This window comes from Drosophila elegans, unplaced genomic scaffold (genome assembly GCF_018152505.1).
Source record: "Drosophila elegans isolate 14027-0461.03 unplaced genomic scaffold, ASM1815250v1 contig_476, whole genome shotgun sequence".
Taxonomy (NCBI): Eukaryota; Metazoa; Arthropoda; class Insecta; order Diptera; family Drosophilidae; genus Drosophila; species Drosophila elegans.
In genome coordinates, this window is record NW_024545863.1 from 12,012,919 (window position 1) to 12,025,601 (window position 12,683).

A 12,683-nucleotide genomic window follows, 5' to 3' on the forward strand; every position below is an offset into this window, starting at 1 on the left:
GGAAATTTGTATTTTCAAAGATAACTATAAACATTTTATAAGTTTTAAAATATGTCGACAACAAAAAAAAACTTAAATAAAATTTTATTTGAAAACTAATGTTGTATATTTTACTGGAGTAATATATGAGCGAAATATAAGTTGTATAAGAGTTGTATTCGAGCTGTTTTAGAGTTGTATAAGAGCCGAATAAGAGTCATAAGCGATCACAAGCAGCATGCCTTCTATTGCTATAGTTGTAGTATAAGTTTTCTTAAAGGAACTTGAAAGATATTCTGGAAAAATGTGTAAGACTCTGAAAAGTTTCGAAAGGTGGTGGAAAATGTTCAACTTTTGGAGGAAGGAAAAACGCACATTTCAGTTCGTGTGTCGCGTCGCCTTATCTGCGGGATTTCAGGAATCTGGACTCGGATTGTGTGAGTGTTATCGGTTTCGGGTAGTCCAATGGCTTTAAAAATCAGGAACTGAGGCCTGATCTTTGGGTGTTCGAGTGTTCGAGTGTTCGGGTAGGTAGAGTCTGTATTTACATATGTTTGGGTGTCTGGCTAGTTGGGTTGACTGGATATGGACACAGAGTAGCAGCAGTCGGGTTAGCTATAGGTGGCATAGCAGATATCGGGTATAGCGTGGTCAGCCGATGCAGAAGCTGCATTCACTGCACATTCGAAGGCACACAAATAGTAGGAGTAGTTGTTCATTACTTTCATTACGGGTTGGAACGATTAAACAGTACATTTAGGTAGACATTTATATGGGGAGCAAGGCAATCTATATTTGATATTTGATATTGGTATTTAGTATTCAGTATTCAGTATTCAGTATTTGCTGAATGTTCTCTTCTTGTGTTTGCTTAATATGTTTTATTCAGTGTTGTGGGACTTGCTGTCTTTGCTGCTAAATGTAGCGCAAATATTTGCAGGTTATCTATGTGGCTACAGGCGGTCGATTACAGGTAGGTAGTACTGGATATGGACTAGTTATGTGTCTGTTCTATAAACATTGTTGCTTAATTAGCTTTAGCTATTCATAATTTAATTAGCAATATGCATATTCGTTCTATTTGATATTTGATCAGTGTGTTTCTGTGTTTGTTTTCTTGTTCGTATTGGTTTAGTGCTGCAATTTGTTTTTGTTTCGAGTACTGGGTCCGATGTTGGTCTTTGTGGCGTGTTCGAGTTGGATTCGGATTATTTGTGTGCGCTATATGGTCGTATTAATAGCATTATCATTATAATTATATTTTTTATAAGTGGATTATATATCGGATATCGGATGGGCAACGAACCTGCAATTAAAGTGGGTGGAAAGAGGTTATTAGTTTAATGAACTCAAGTAAGTTAATATATTTAATAACTATTTAGTATTTAACTACCTTATAAAAATAAAATTATAAATAAATAGGTGCCATCACATGTATTCATATTTAAAAAGTTGGTAATGTTATCTCTTAACCTTGCACAAATGCACGATGGGGTAATCTAACTAAAAACTTTCGACATTCAAAGCCAATTTGTATCGCGTTGTTTTGTAACATTGTGCAAACGAGCAGAAAACGTGTCCATCCTTGCAATAAAAACAAGGACATATCGCTAGAGTTACAAAATCCCAGGAATAATGCATTATCGCATAAAAAATATATAATATATTTAAACAACACATAAACTTGAAATAAACTATGAAATTTTGAAAAAGATTTAAGCTCTTAGAATTTAATCTTTTCAAATATTCCTTTAAGCTAAATCAGAACTATTAACGTATCAAACCAAATTTGTAGATACTTAAAATGTTGTTTTCTTTACATTATAACTATATCATAACCTTTTGTCAAGTTTGGTTGATTGCAAAACGAACGTGGCAAGCAGAGAACAGCAAAAATGCACTTAGAATAAAATCCAAATCTCTGCAAGGACATATAGCTATCCAGAATAGCAACAAAATCGATTTCGAGTGGGCAGAAAAAATGTCTTCGTAAATGTTCGCTTTGTCGATTGGCAGAAATGCATTTTACCCCATCAAATTCCGCAAAATAAACGAACTCAATGCCATTTTGAAATGGGAATGTTCCCCTTTTGATATTTCCTTTTTCCGTTTACATTTCGTATGAATTGCGAAAGGATATGCTGCTTAAAAGAGAGCACAACAAACCCTTAAATTCCTCTAAACCTTCAGCTAAGGACTGAATGTCAAATTGCATTAGTGTGTGACGGCTCTCAAAATATGCAGAAGCCCCAAAATGAATTATGCATAAGGGCGGGTGCAGGGCCAAGGATTTTTCCTGCCCCATTATACATTGGAAAAAGCCAAACGGATTTAAGATCACAGTAGGGCTCTTGTTGTGAAAGTCGGAAAAACTTGTTATTTTTATGGGAAAACTTTAATTTGTTACAAAGATTTAAAAAGGGTGGTTTTTCATTTCTCAATGCCATGAAAAAAATGCATTTTTGGTTTATAGGTGATGAAATAGGTTTATTCTGTTTGTAAACTAAGAACCTATATTATATAAGTACTATTAATATTTTCTTTTATATTATAACTACTTTAAAACTAACGTGATGAAATTAAAAAAAAAACTACTTTATAAACTTCTTTAAACTATTAGATTACATAGCGTAATAACCAGTACAATTATAAATATATAAATTTATATTATAACAAAGCTAAGATGTTATTAGAGCATTATTAAAGTCGCATTTAGAATTCAATAAAGCCAACTCTTGATATGTATGCCCTTAACATTATTTATTAATATTATTGAAAAAATGCAAGGGTATAATAATTGAATGTAAACGGTTTACGGCTAAGGCAAAATAAAAAATATTTTTAGATACATTCAGTTAACCATGAGATGTTTTAAATAAAAGATCAAATGACTCTTAAATAAAAAATCAAATAAACCAGAGCCTTCAAAAAAGATTACCAAGATACATGAGAAATCCCAACAATTTTATCGATAAAATATGAGCTCAAGTTATGTCCATGCTGTCGAAATAAATCCAATTCATTAATAACAGAGAAATGTTGAAAAATACTCAATGTCATGCCTCCACGGCCGTTTAATATTTAATGTATTGCCGCAGAAATGGCGCTCTTTGGTTTGATGTCCTTTGGCCGTAATTAAGCCAACACCAATGTCGCCAGCCTACACTACACATAGGAGCTTTGGCTTGAACGCAGACACATGACCAAGAATCGAGCTCAACTAACCCGAACTGAACAGCAGAAGTCCTACATTTCTACATTCCTACATAAAAGGATTGCATCTGTCTGCACTCGCACACACGCCATTATGATTACTATGAGTAGTTTCTGTCTTTTGGCCGGCATTCAAGCCAAGTCTGTTGCTCTGCCCTTCGTCGTAATGGCCATTCGTGCCACCCCTGTTCCCTCGAGGATCCTGAAATGCTGCTGCATTCCGATGAATGCCGCTGGAAAATAGTGGGTAGAGCGAAAAGGGGCGGAGTGGAGGATGGGCGGGGGTGGTAATGCCATAAAATGAGCATACAGGCACATTTAATAATCTCACTTGAAGCCTGTTTTCAAAAAGGCACTGTGGAAAGAGCTATTTTAAAAATAAAATGGTTTACTTTATATAAATAGATTTCAGCTTTAATATTGGATTAAATATAATTAAATCACAATTATATTAAATCGTAATAAAAAAAATATTAAATTGAAAATGGTTTAATTGTTTTCTTTTGTTAAAAAAAAAGTTTACAGAAAACGTTTCCTTTATACCGATAATATTTTCAGGAACAGCTTGCTTTAATTTAGAAAAAAACGACATTAAGTCATTTAATTTTGTAATTGCAGAGTAAGTGTATTTTATTTTCATTTATAGTTAATATCGACCTTAATATGAGTCCCGTTCAGAAGTGGCGACGTGTGTGTTTGTGGCCGTGGCAGGACGAGCACTCATTTTAATATGTATGCATGTCTCCAGCGGCCCACTGTGCAAGTGTGAGTGTGTGGGTGCCGAATGAGTAATGACTGCCTTCAGTCAGAGCGTTTCAACATTGGCAACGCGTTCCAATGTCCTTACACAGACAGTCGTTCGTTCATTTTGAAGGCTATGCACTTAGGCGAGGTCATAAATATGCGATGCAGCGGGGAAATCAGGGAGGTACGGGGCCAGGACGAAAGGGAAAGCGCTAAAATGTTATGCAAAGTGTGTTGGCCAGCTTAAAGCCGAAGGCTTTAATTGAGCGCAGCACACATTTAAGCACACATGCACTAGAAACAATAGAGAAATAATTAAATTATCCCTCTGACTTTTTTTTTAACTAATGGCAAAAGAAACATACTTTTGTATTTCCCCATAAATAGTATAGAAACTCGAGGCACCAGCGAACTTGATTCACCTTGCTGAATATATGTTTTACATTCAAATTTTCAGATTAGAAAATATTTTCAAGAGATCAAATATTTTTTTTCTGAGTGCAATCATAAAAAGGACATTTGCATAGCGAACCGCGTGCAACTTCCGCAAATGCATTCGTTGGCTCTTGACTGGCTTCCTCTTTCGCTGTTTCGGTGACTCTGCATTCATTCATAATTGCAGGATGCATTTTGTTTTAGTTCTTTTAGCACCACCCCAACAGGCTCTTCCGCTCTGGCTGGGCAAACATCAAGGATATCCTTGAGTTGGCACTGAAAAAATATTTGCACTCGCCCCGTTCTTTTATTCCTGCGCTTGCTTTGCCACTTGTCGGCCCTTTAACGAATTCCCAACGCACAAATGTTCAACTCGTATTTGCCCTAATTGAGCTCGCGGGCAGGAAGTGGGCGGGCTCTTAATTTAGTTACTCTTGGCCCAGTGTGTGCCAGTGTCCAGCAAATGCAAATTGCATTCACATATTTTAAACGCCCTTCGGGGCAACAGGGCGCATACGTAATGGAATTGACAGCGCGGAAAATCGGAAACTGCAGAGCCACAGAGCTCGTCCTACTGCATAAGCTGTACCAGTGTGTATATGTGTGGTCGATTTGCAGGGTTCTGGTTGGAAACACGTAAATGTAATTTATGCCTATAATGGAGTCCTTTTGTTTCCCCGATGCAGGCAAAAGGGGTTAAGTGACACATGGATAAGGGCGATCAAGCAGTTAATACTCTGGAATTGGCTCCATTGAGCCCTGAAACAAAGTGGATAACGAATAAGTTTTTGCGTTTTCCCTGCAGTTTTACAATACATAAAAAGAGACATTTAGAAGAACGGTCTATTTTTGTTTTTGTCAAAACAAACTGTTAAAAATAATCAAATTGCCATATTGTGCACCGTAACATGGCCAGAAAACCTCATGGTTAAACATTAATTTGCCTACTGCAGAAGCCAAAATATTTTACGGCTTCCAGCTAAAACTGTATTCAACTGAATGTCTGAAAGGTGAAAGAAATTACATCGACACGAGCAAGGAATGCTTAGGTTGTAGTTCTCTTGACAAAATCAATTGCCTAGTGGCTGAGGGAAAAATACAAACGAAATTCAGCCTAATTAAGTTGTGACAAAGCAAGAAGGTGGAAAAAAAAGTTGAGTAATGTTAGACAAAATATTTGTTATATAACTAGGTCAATAATTGGCCAAATGGTATGAGTCTTGTTTGAAGGTTTAAAGACAATGTTGCGGAATTTGGGGGCTTAGCGAATTATTTTCCACTGCGACAGGACCCTCGAGCTACCTGGCTAACAGATTTAAAAGACCAAAGAAATGGCAAACAATAGGGCTGCAGGATAATGGAGCAGTCCCCTCCGCCTCCTTGGCCACTTTAGTTGCATTAATGCCAGCCTTGCCACAAGCCGAACAAAAGAAATAAAGCACTGACATTGACAGACTTAGCTAATGTTGACATGACTCTCTCTCTGCATCTCTCGAGCTTCGCAATTCGCAATTCGCATTTGCATTTTCATCTGCATCTTTGGGTTTGTCAACTACTACATGGATATCCCTTGCGTCTGTAATTGCAATTTGTACAGACAGGAGGGGTTGAGGGATTGAGGGTGATTGTTTGAGCCATGCACAAATGGATTAAGCAATAACAAAAGCGCATTACAAGTGGACTTAATTGCAGGCTTAGTTTGCAGCTCTGCTCAGCAAATTACTTATACGCAGTGTTTGCCTGCGGCTGTGTATCTACCGGTGGGCGAGTGTTTGCCAGGTGGTGAGCGGTTTAGTTAGTTATGCATTGCCTGCTCAGGGAATTATCCATGGGTATCAGCAACGGCCACAAGAATTCAAGGTAAGACAGCCGAGGCCAATAGATATATTATGGAAGACTTTTCTGGAATTTATTGGGAAATGGATGGAGAAAGTGCTTGACAAGTTGAGCTTAAGTATGTGGGTGTTAGGGTGGGCGTGTCCCCATTTTGAAATAAACTTTCTCAGCGTACAATAATTAGAATTTACTAATTTACTTACTAATTTTAAATCCCAAAGCCGAGATCTCGATGTTTGTACGGGCAGACGGACAGACAGGCATTGCTAGATCGCCTCATCGACTGATACTGAGATCACTGCCCTGGTTTTGTCACCAATTTTTATCATCCTTTTATTGTAAATTGAATTTACTTGTAATTGATTTATACAATTTTTATAAAACATTAAAATGACTCTTACTATTAAGTAGTATTGTTGTGCAAAGAATATTTTTATACAATTAAACAACATTTCAAAAGATCAGGATGGGAAAATACAAAACATAGTCATTGAAAGTCAAACTTTTATAAAGATAATCGTAAGCTGTTAACTTTAAGCTGGCCCAATTAGAGCAGAAAATTAGCTTTAAGACATCTATCAATTTATAGCCAAGTATTCACATTCCTGCCAACACGTACACACAACCATTGGACCCTGGGATCCTGACGAGTCCACAATTTATCAACGTTTTAATTATCATAAGCGGCAGGTACTTCAAATAAATTTCAGCTGTAACGTAAAATATTACGACTGGGAATGGATGAAAACTTCGGTGGGATGGGGATGTAGTTCAGAATTTTACTGTCTAAGGAAAGGCCACGTGCGGCGCAATTAAAACGACAACGAGGACAATTAAAGGTCCGATCGCGAATGGTTTCAACAATGGGGCATCGTATTACGCCTAAGACCCTAGGCAGAATAAGTAAGTGCATACACCTGTTTATTGTATCTTAATATAACCATTAGCAATTGTAAAATAAAAATCACGATTCTGATTATTATCCTTGTAAATAATTGTAAACTAATTGTACTTTTTATATTCTTTTAATAAAGAATTGGATTTATAAGACAAAGTATTTTTGATACGATTAGCTATTATAACCATTTAAATAAAAATGCTATTTGATAAAAGATCAATATTTTTTAGAAAATGTAGTAAAATGCGCGAAACGAAACTCCACAAAATGTTTTTAAAAACAATAGTTTCTTAAGATTGCATTCACATTGGTGCGATAAGAAATAAAATTGAATAATGGGCCCCATCAGATATTTAATAGTTTCTTCCGTGTGTTAATGGAGTATGAGTGAAAGTGAGGTAGAGGCACAAAGGACGCAATCCCCATAAGAAGTGAAAGTCATGCGGGTTCTGCGATTACTAATGTGTCTTCCTCGAAAAGTTTTAAGCAATTTCGGAATTTCATAGAACTTATGCGCTATTGGCACGCGAATGGAAGCCACAAAAGAAGCCAAGAAACATGAGCCTCACACACACACAAGCCATCCACCAGAAGCGTTTCCGCCTAGGAAAAACTTTATCTTCCTCTCCTTTTTTTACTGAATGAAAATGGCGCAGCCAGCGAAAAGCTGTATTCTCTCCCACGCCTTCATATCTTCCTCTCGCTCGCTCTCCCTGCGCGCTGTCTTGCTCACTCCTGCGGGGAAAATATGAAAAATGCTGGAAAAACAAAACCTTGTCAAGGACAAAGCACGCGACACGGCCAGAAAACAGCTGAGCTGCAGTTTGTTGTTGCTCGCGCGCTCTCTTTTCCTCCGCCAACCCCCCTCCCTCCCCCCGCCCTCGTTTTGTACTAAAATTAAATGTAAGAGCTGCGCATGTTGTTAACTTAACAGGTTTTCCCTAAACTGTTAACAGCTCTTAGTTTTCCACTGCTTCTGCTGCCACACATGTCCATAGAATTGATTATCGGATTTCGCCCTTAAACAAACACATTGTACGCTAAAAACTAATTCCTGCCTTATAGTAGATAATATCTATGACCTGATGCTATGGCAATTTCCATAGGGTGTTTATGCCGGTTAGAGGATGAAAACTCTTTCTTCTAAAAGTTTCTCAAAAAACAAAACTATTTTTTTTCGGGTAAAGTAGAAACATCCTGCAAAACAACTGTAAAATTTACCTTTAAACGTTTCACTGAAACATATAAAATATGTTCTAAGTAAGCATATAAAAAGGTGATTTTCTTTTAAGTGTATAGTATTTATAAGTTTATATATTTATGATTATTTTGTGTATACAACACTACAACATTATTTACAATTTTCTAATTTTTCGTGCTGCAAGAAAAAACATCTAGCTTGTATAAAATGTTTGAAGGAATTAGGAATTTAACAGTAATCAGTCAACTATATCACAGAGCTAAAAGGGTATTAAAGCTCCGTCTTGACAAACTTTACTTTTCGGAGAGAACAAGTTAGGCACTATAATTGAGTGGAACTTTGGAGGGATCCATGCATAAACAGAAGTTCTAAAGTCGTCGAAGCAGAATCATAATTTGCCCACATACAATGTCAACAAACTTTTTATTAGCTTTGACATTTTGGCCAAATTTAATGGCCTTCCCACCCACTTACGCATGGCAAAGTCAAATTTTATCCATGCAAAGTAGCTGGTAGGTTTTATGAGCACCAACTTTTGGGACTTGCCTTTCAAGTCAAGGAAGGATGAAGCGAACTAAAACAAGTCAAAAGGCGCCACGCTTTGAACAATACGACAATGCAATATATGTATAGCTTGAAAGCTCTTATCCTAACGCCTCAATAAAATGAATAGAATTGACATGCGGAAGATATTTACAGAAACGGATTGATGAGGCAAGATTAATAAAAAATTAGAAACACATAAATGAAACGAACTCTTGACTTTAGACACTTTCATTGCCATTTTCCAAGCCACTTGGCTTAAATAAACGCTCGAACGGTTTCAATTATAATTGAAATATCTACACTAAGTGCAATTCCTTTGGCATTGCAAATGGCTTTTAGTTGCAAATTAATCTGCAACTGAAAACCACAAGCAAAGACGAAAACCACTTTTCTGCAATTTGAAGATCTCTTTAACCATCACCCTTACTATAACATATATACACCAAAATTTTTAAAATGACAAATTAATGCAAGTCGAAGAGAAAATTTGGAATTGCGATTTAAATGGTTTAAAATTTCAGAATTCCGCTTTTAATTTTATAAAAATAAATTAAATATATAAATTAAATAATAATTGAGCTAAAAATCGTCATAGCTTCAATAAACATACGCGTGCTTAAATCGAAATAAAGATACTTTAAAAAACATTTAATTTTCGCAATAACTGAAAGGGTATATAAATCGGCTTGCCATAGTTTGCTTCCTTTCTTCTTTCTTTTTAATTTTTTATTAATAATCGACCGATTGTTCCTAAATAAACAAGAGTTAAAAAACATTACAAATATGAAAATGTTTGCAAGAATTATTTGCCATCTTTTTCTACTGTATACCAAAATACAGTGTCTGCCACAGTTATAAATCTCAGTTTTTGCCAAAGTGCCACAAGGTACTGCGATGGCAATGCAATGGCAACTAACTGAAGCGACTCTCGAGCAAAAGTCTTTCCATTTTTTCAAAGCCTCTCCGGCTGAATGATGATGGCTGACCAGCAAATGGCTAAAATACTTCAAGCTGAAGTCCTGCAGCAATGAGAGCAACAACAAGGACAATGGGCAGGACGAAAGCCAGAAGCAATAAACAGGGAAACAAATGAAACGGCGGCAACGCAGGCAGCGAAAATGTGTCCTGGATATGACGGTGACTTTGTCTTCGTCCTGGGTGGTCAACAAAGCTGCTCACTAAAAACACGCTTAGACGCAGAAACAATATACGCAATAACAATGGGACCCCACAAAGTGTGCAGTGGAAAAAGAAAGGAAGAAAAAAAAAAAAATAAAATAAATAATAAAAAATAACACAACAATGTTTGTTCCTTATCGTATCGGCTTAAATTGTATAAAATCGTTTCGATCATATTATTTTTTTGTGCTATTAATAATTGTACCTCGGGGCTTCTTGAATAAAATCTGTAATTATGTTAAACGTTGAGTGGGCATGACCACATTTTGAAATTAATTTGCGCTGCGAAGGCATAACTAGATTCTGCATGCATGTTTTTGGATATAACCTTAAGACTGAAAATCTAGTTTAAATTTAAACCATACAAATTAAATTAAATATCATTTTTTAAATCAAACAGGATAAAGTATAAATAATAAAATATCAAATAGAAAATTCGTTTCCGTATTTAATTGTCGATTTATTTTTTGAAGCGTGTCTTGAGTACTAAACTATATTTTCTTTTAAAAATTATTTTAAATATGAAATCTAAATCCTATGTAAAGATCAAATAATATGGTTGTATAGATAAGCATTTGACTATTGGGGGACAATGTACAAGCTATTGCCACAAAGACTGTTCTGCACAAGTCGTATTAGCATTATTTTTACTTAGCTCCTTTTTTTACCATTGACAGATGATAATCGTTGGGCGCGTCTGCTCCCATTTACCACACAAATTTGTCCTGTCTGAAGAACCTTTGGGGCCTTCAACAAATCAATCAAACTCTTTTGGGATACAATTTCCCTTTTAACAATAAGATATTCAATCCGGGGCCTCAACAAGATGATATTGCCCATTTCAGGTCACAAAGGTGGCAAGAAAATGAGCCAGCAGTCGAGAAGGAGATACCGAGAGGAAAGTGGGAGTGGGAATGGCAGAGGCAGGGAGCTGACGGGCGAAATACGGCACAAAAAGTGAGAATAACGAGCAAATGCGTGGGTGCCAGCACAAAGGAAAGAGCAATGGAACGAGGAAATCGGAGAAAGGGCCGAAAAGAAATTAACAAAGTTGGGGCACAAAACAAAACGCAAAATGCCAAGTGTGCGGTTATTAAATTTTGCAAGCAATTGAGTTGACCAGAAGAAAATGGAAGGTGGCGATGGGTGAGTGGGCTCCGATAATCGATAAATGTTGTGGAAAATGTAGCGCTGGGAAATTGCTACACATGTTGCAGGTGATGGGGCGAAATTAACTAAAATTGAACAGACGTTGCGATTCAGGTTTCAATTGCTGTCGAGGTCAGGCCCAGAAACAGATGGGTTTTATAAAAAGACAGTTTTAAAGTTTTCAAAATATTGAATTTAAAGGATGGTTATTGTTAACTAACAACTAATTAATTTAGGTAACATTATCCGATCAAACAAAAATGTTTTATTACCGCCTAAGTTTTGTAAGCTTTTGGATGGTTCTAAAAAAGGATATGTTTACTACAAATTTAAATTTAAAGTCGTACATTCTGTTCTACAACTCTTAAGCTAACAAATATTCAACAAAATGACTTACATTGCTTCGACTGGTTGTTGCTTAGCAGATTTCAAAGTAGTTGTTCTTAACTTCTGACACGGCGGCGTATGCGTAATATTTTTAGTAGTAACTTTCTCGTAATTGACACGGAAAAAGCTTCTTGGGTTTTAAGCCCAATTGACTAAGCACTGAAACAACAAATCGAAATCGGGGAGTAGCCTTTCTTAATTTTTTAGCTGCTTTTTACAATTTTTGTAGCTGCTTTTTCTGTTAGTCGCACACACACACACACATGAGCACTCTCTCACGCACACGCACACATTCACCGAGATTTATGTAACACACAGCTGAGGGACCGAAAAACTTTACGAATTGGCCAAAAATACAAAACCGTTGTTCTTTGCTTTATGTTTTTTAAGCTTTACGGGCGGCCATGTTTGGATTTTGGAGAGATCCAAAGGTCTGCTGTTCTTGTTTGCTTATGTTTTTTTTATCTTTTTAATTCTCTGTTTTGATTTATATTTGTTGGCCCTTCTGGTTGCCCAAACTTGCACGCTCAACTGTCCACGATGTACTGTGCTAACGGTATTTACGTCGCTCCAGCCAACAGGGCCGAAATACATGGCCAAGAGAGAGCCAAGGAACAAGCGTTCACTCTCTCGTTACTCTCTCTTTATATTCTTTTTTTTTAGTTCAGAACATTTAACAGAGCAGGTTCAAAGTTAATTTTTTTATTTTAAAATAAAAAAAAATTACCTATTATTTTATAAATTGTCTGACATTTTTTTGTAATCTAACTTGTAGTTGTATAATTAATTTAAAAACTTGAAATTTTTTTTGCATTGTAAGAAATGGTTTATTTTCAATACTTGGGGTAAAAAGAATATATTAGATATATACATTCTTTAATTTGACTTTATTTAGCATATATACAAAAAACTTAAAGGGATTATTAAGTTAAGATCAGATGAGTGAGAAATATAAATCTAGTTTCACATTTTTTACTTCCAAATACACTTCGAAATTCGTTCGCCGCTTTCGTTTCCTGTTTACAGATTCTGTTAAAAGGTGTTGCCTACTGTTAGGGTGCGTGCCATATCCGACAGACCCGCTGTAAACTTCAAAACTAACAAATTATTGTTGTT

At 36.2% G+C, this 12,683-nt stretch overlaps 1 protein-coding gene across 1 annotated transcript in view; it reads right to left on the reverse strand.

Moving 5' to 3' along the window:
- Nucleotides 1–12,099, reverse strand: part of LOC108137444 (TLD domain-containing protein 2) — an 83,893-nt gene extending 71,794 nt beyond the window's left edge. Inside the window, exon 1 of the mRNA XM_017259121.2 lies at nucleotides 11,578–12,099. The gene's annotated coding sequence lies outside the window, so the exon portion shown is untranslated. The remainder of the gene's footprint in view (nucleotides 1–11,577) is intronic.
- Nucleotides 12,100–12,683: the final 584 nt, after the last annotated feature.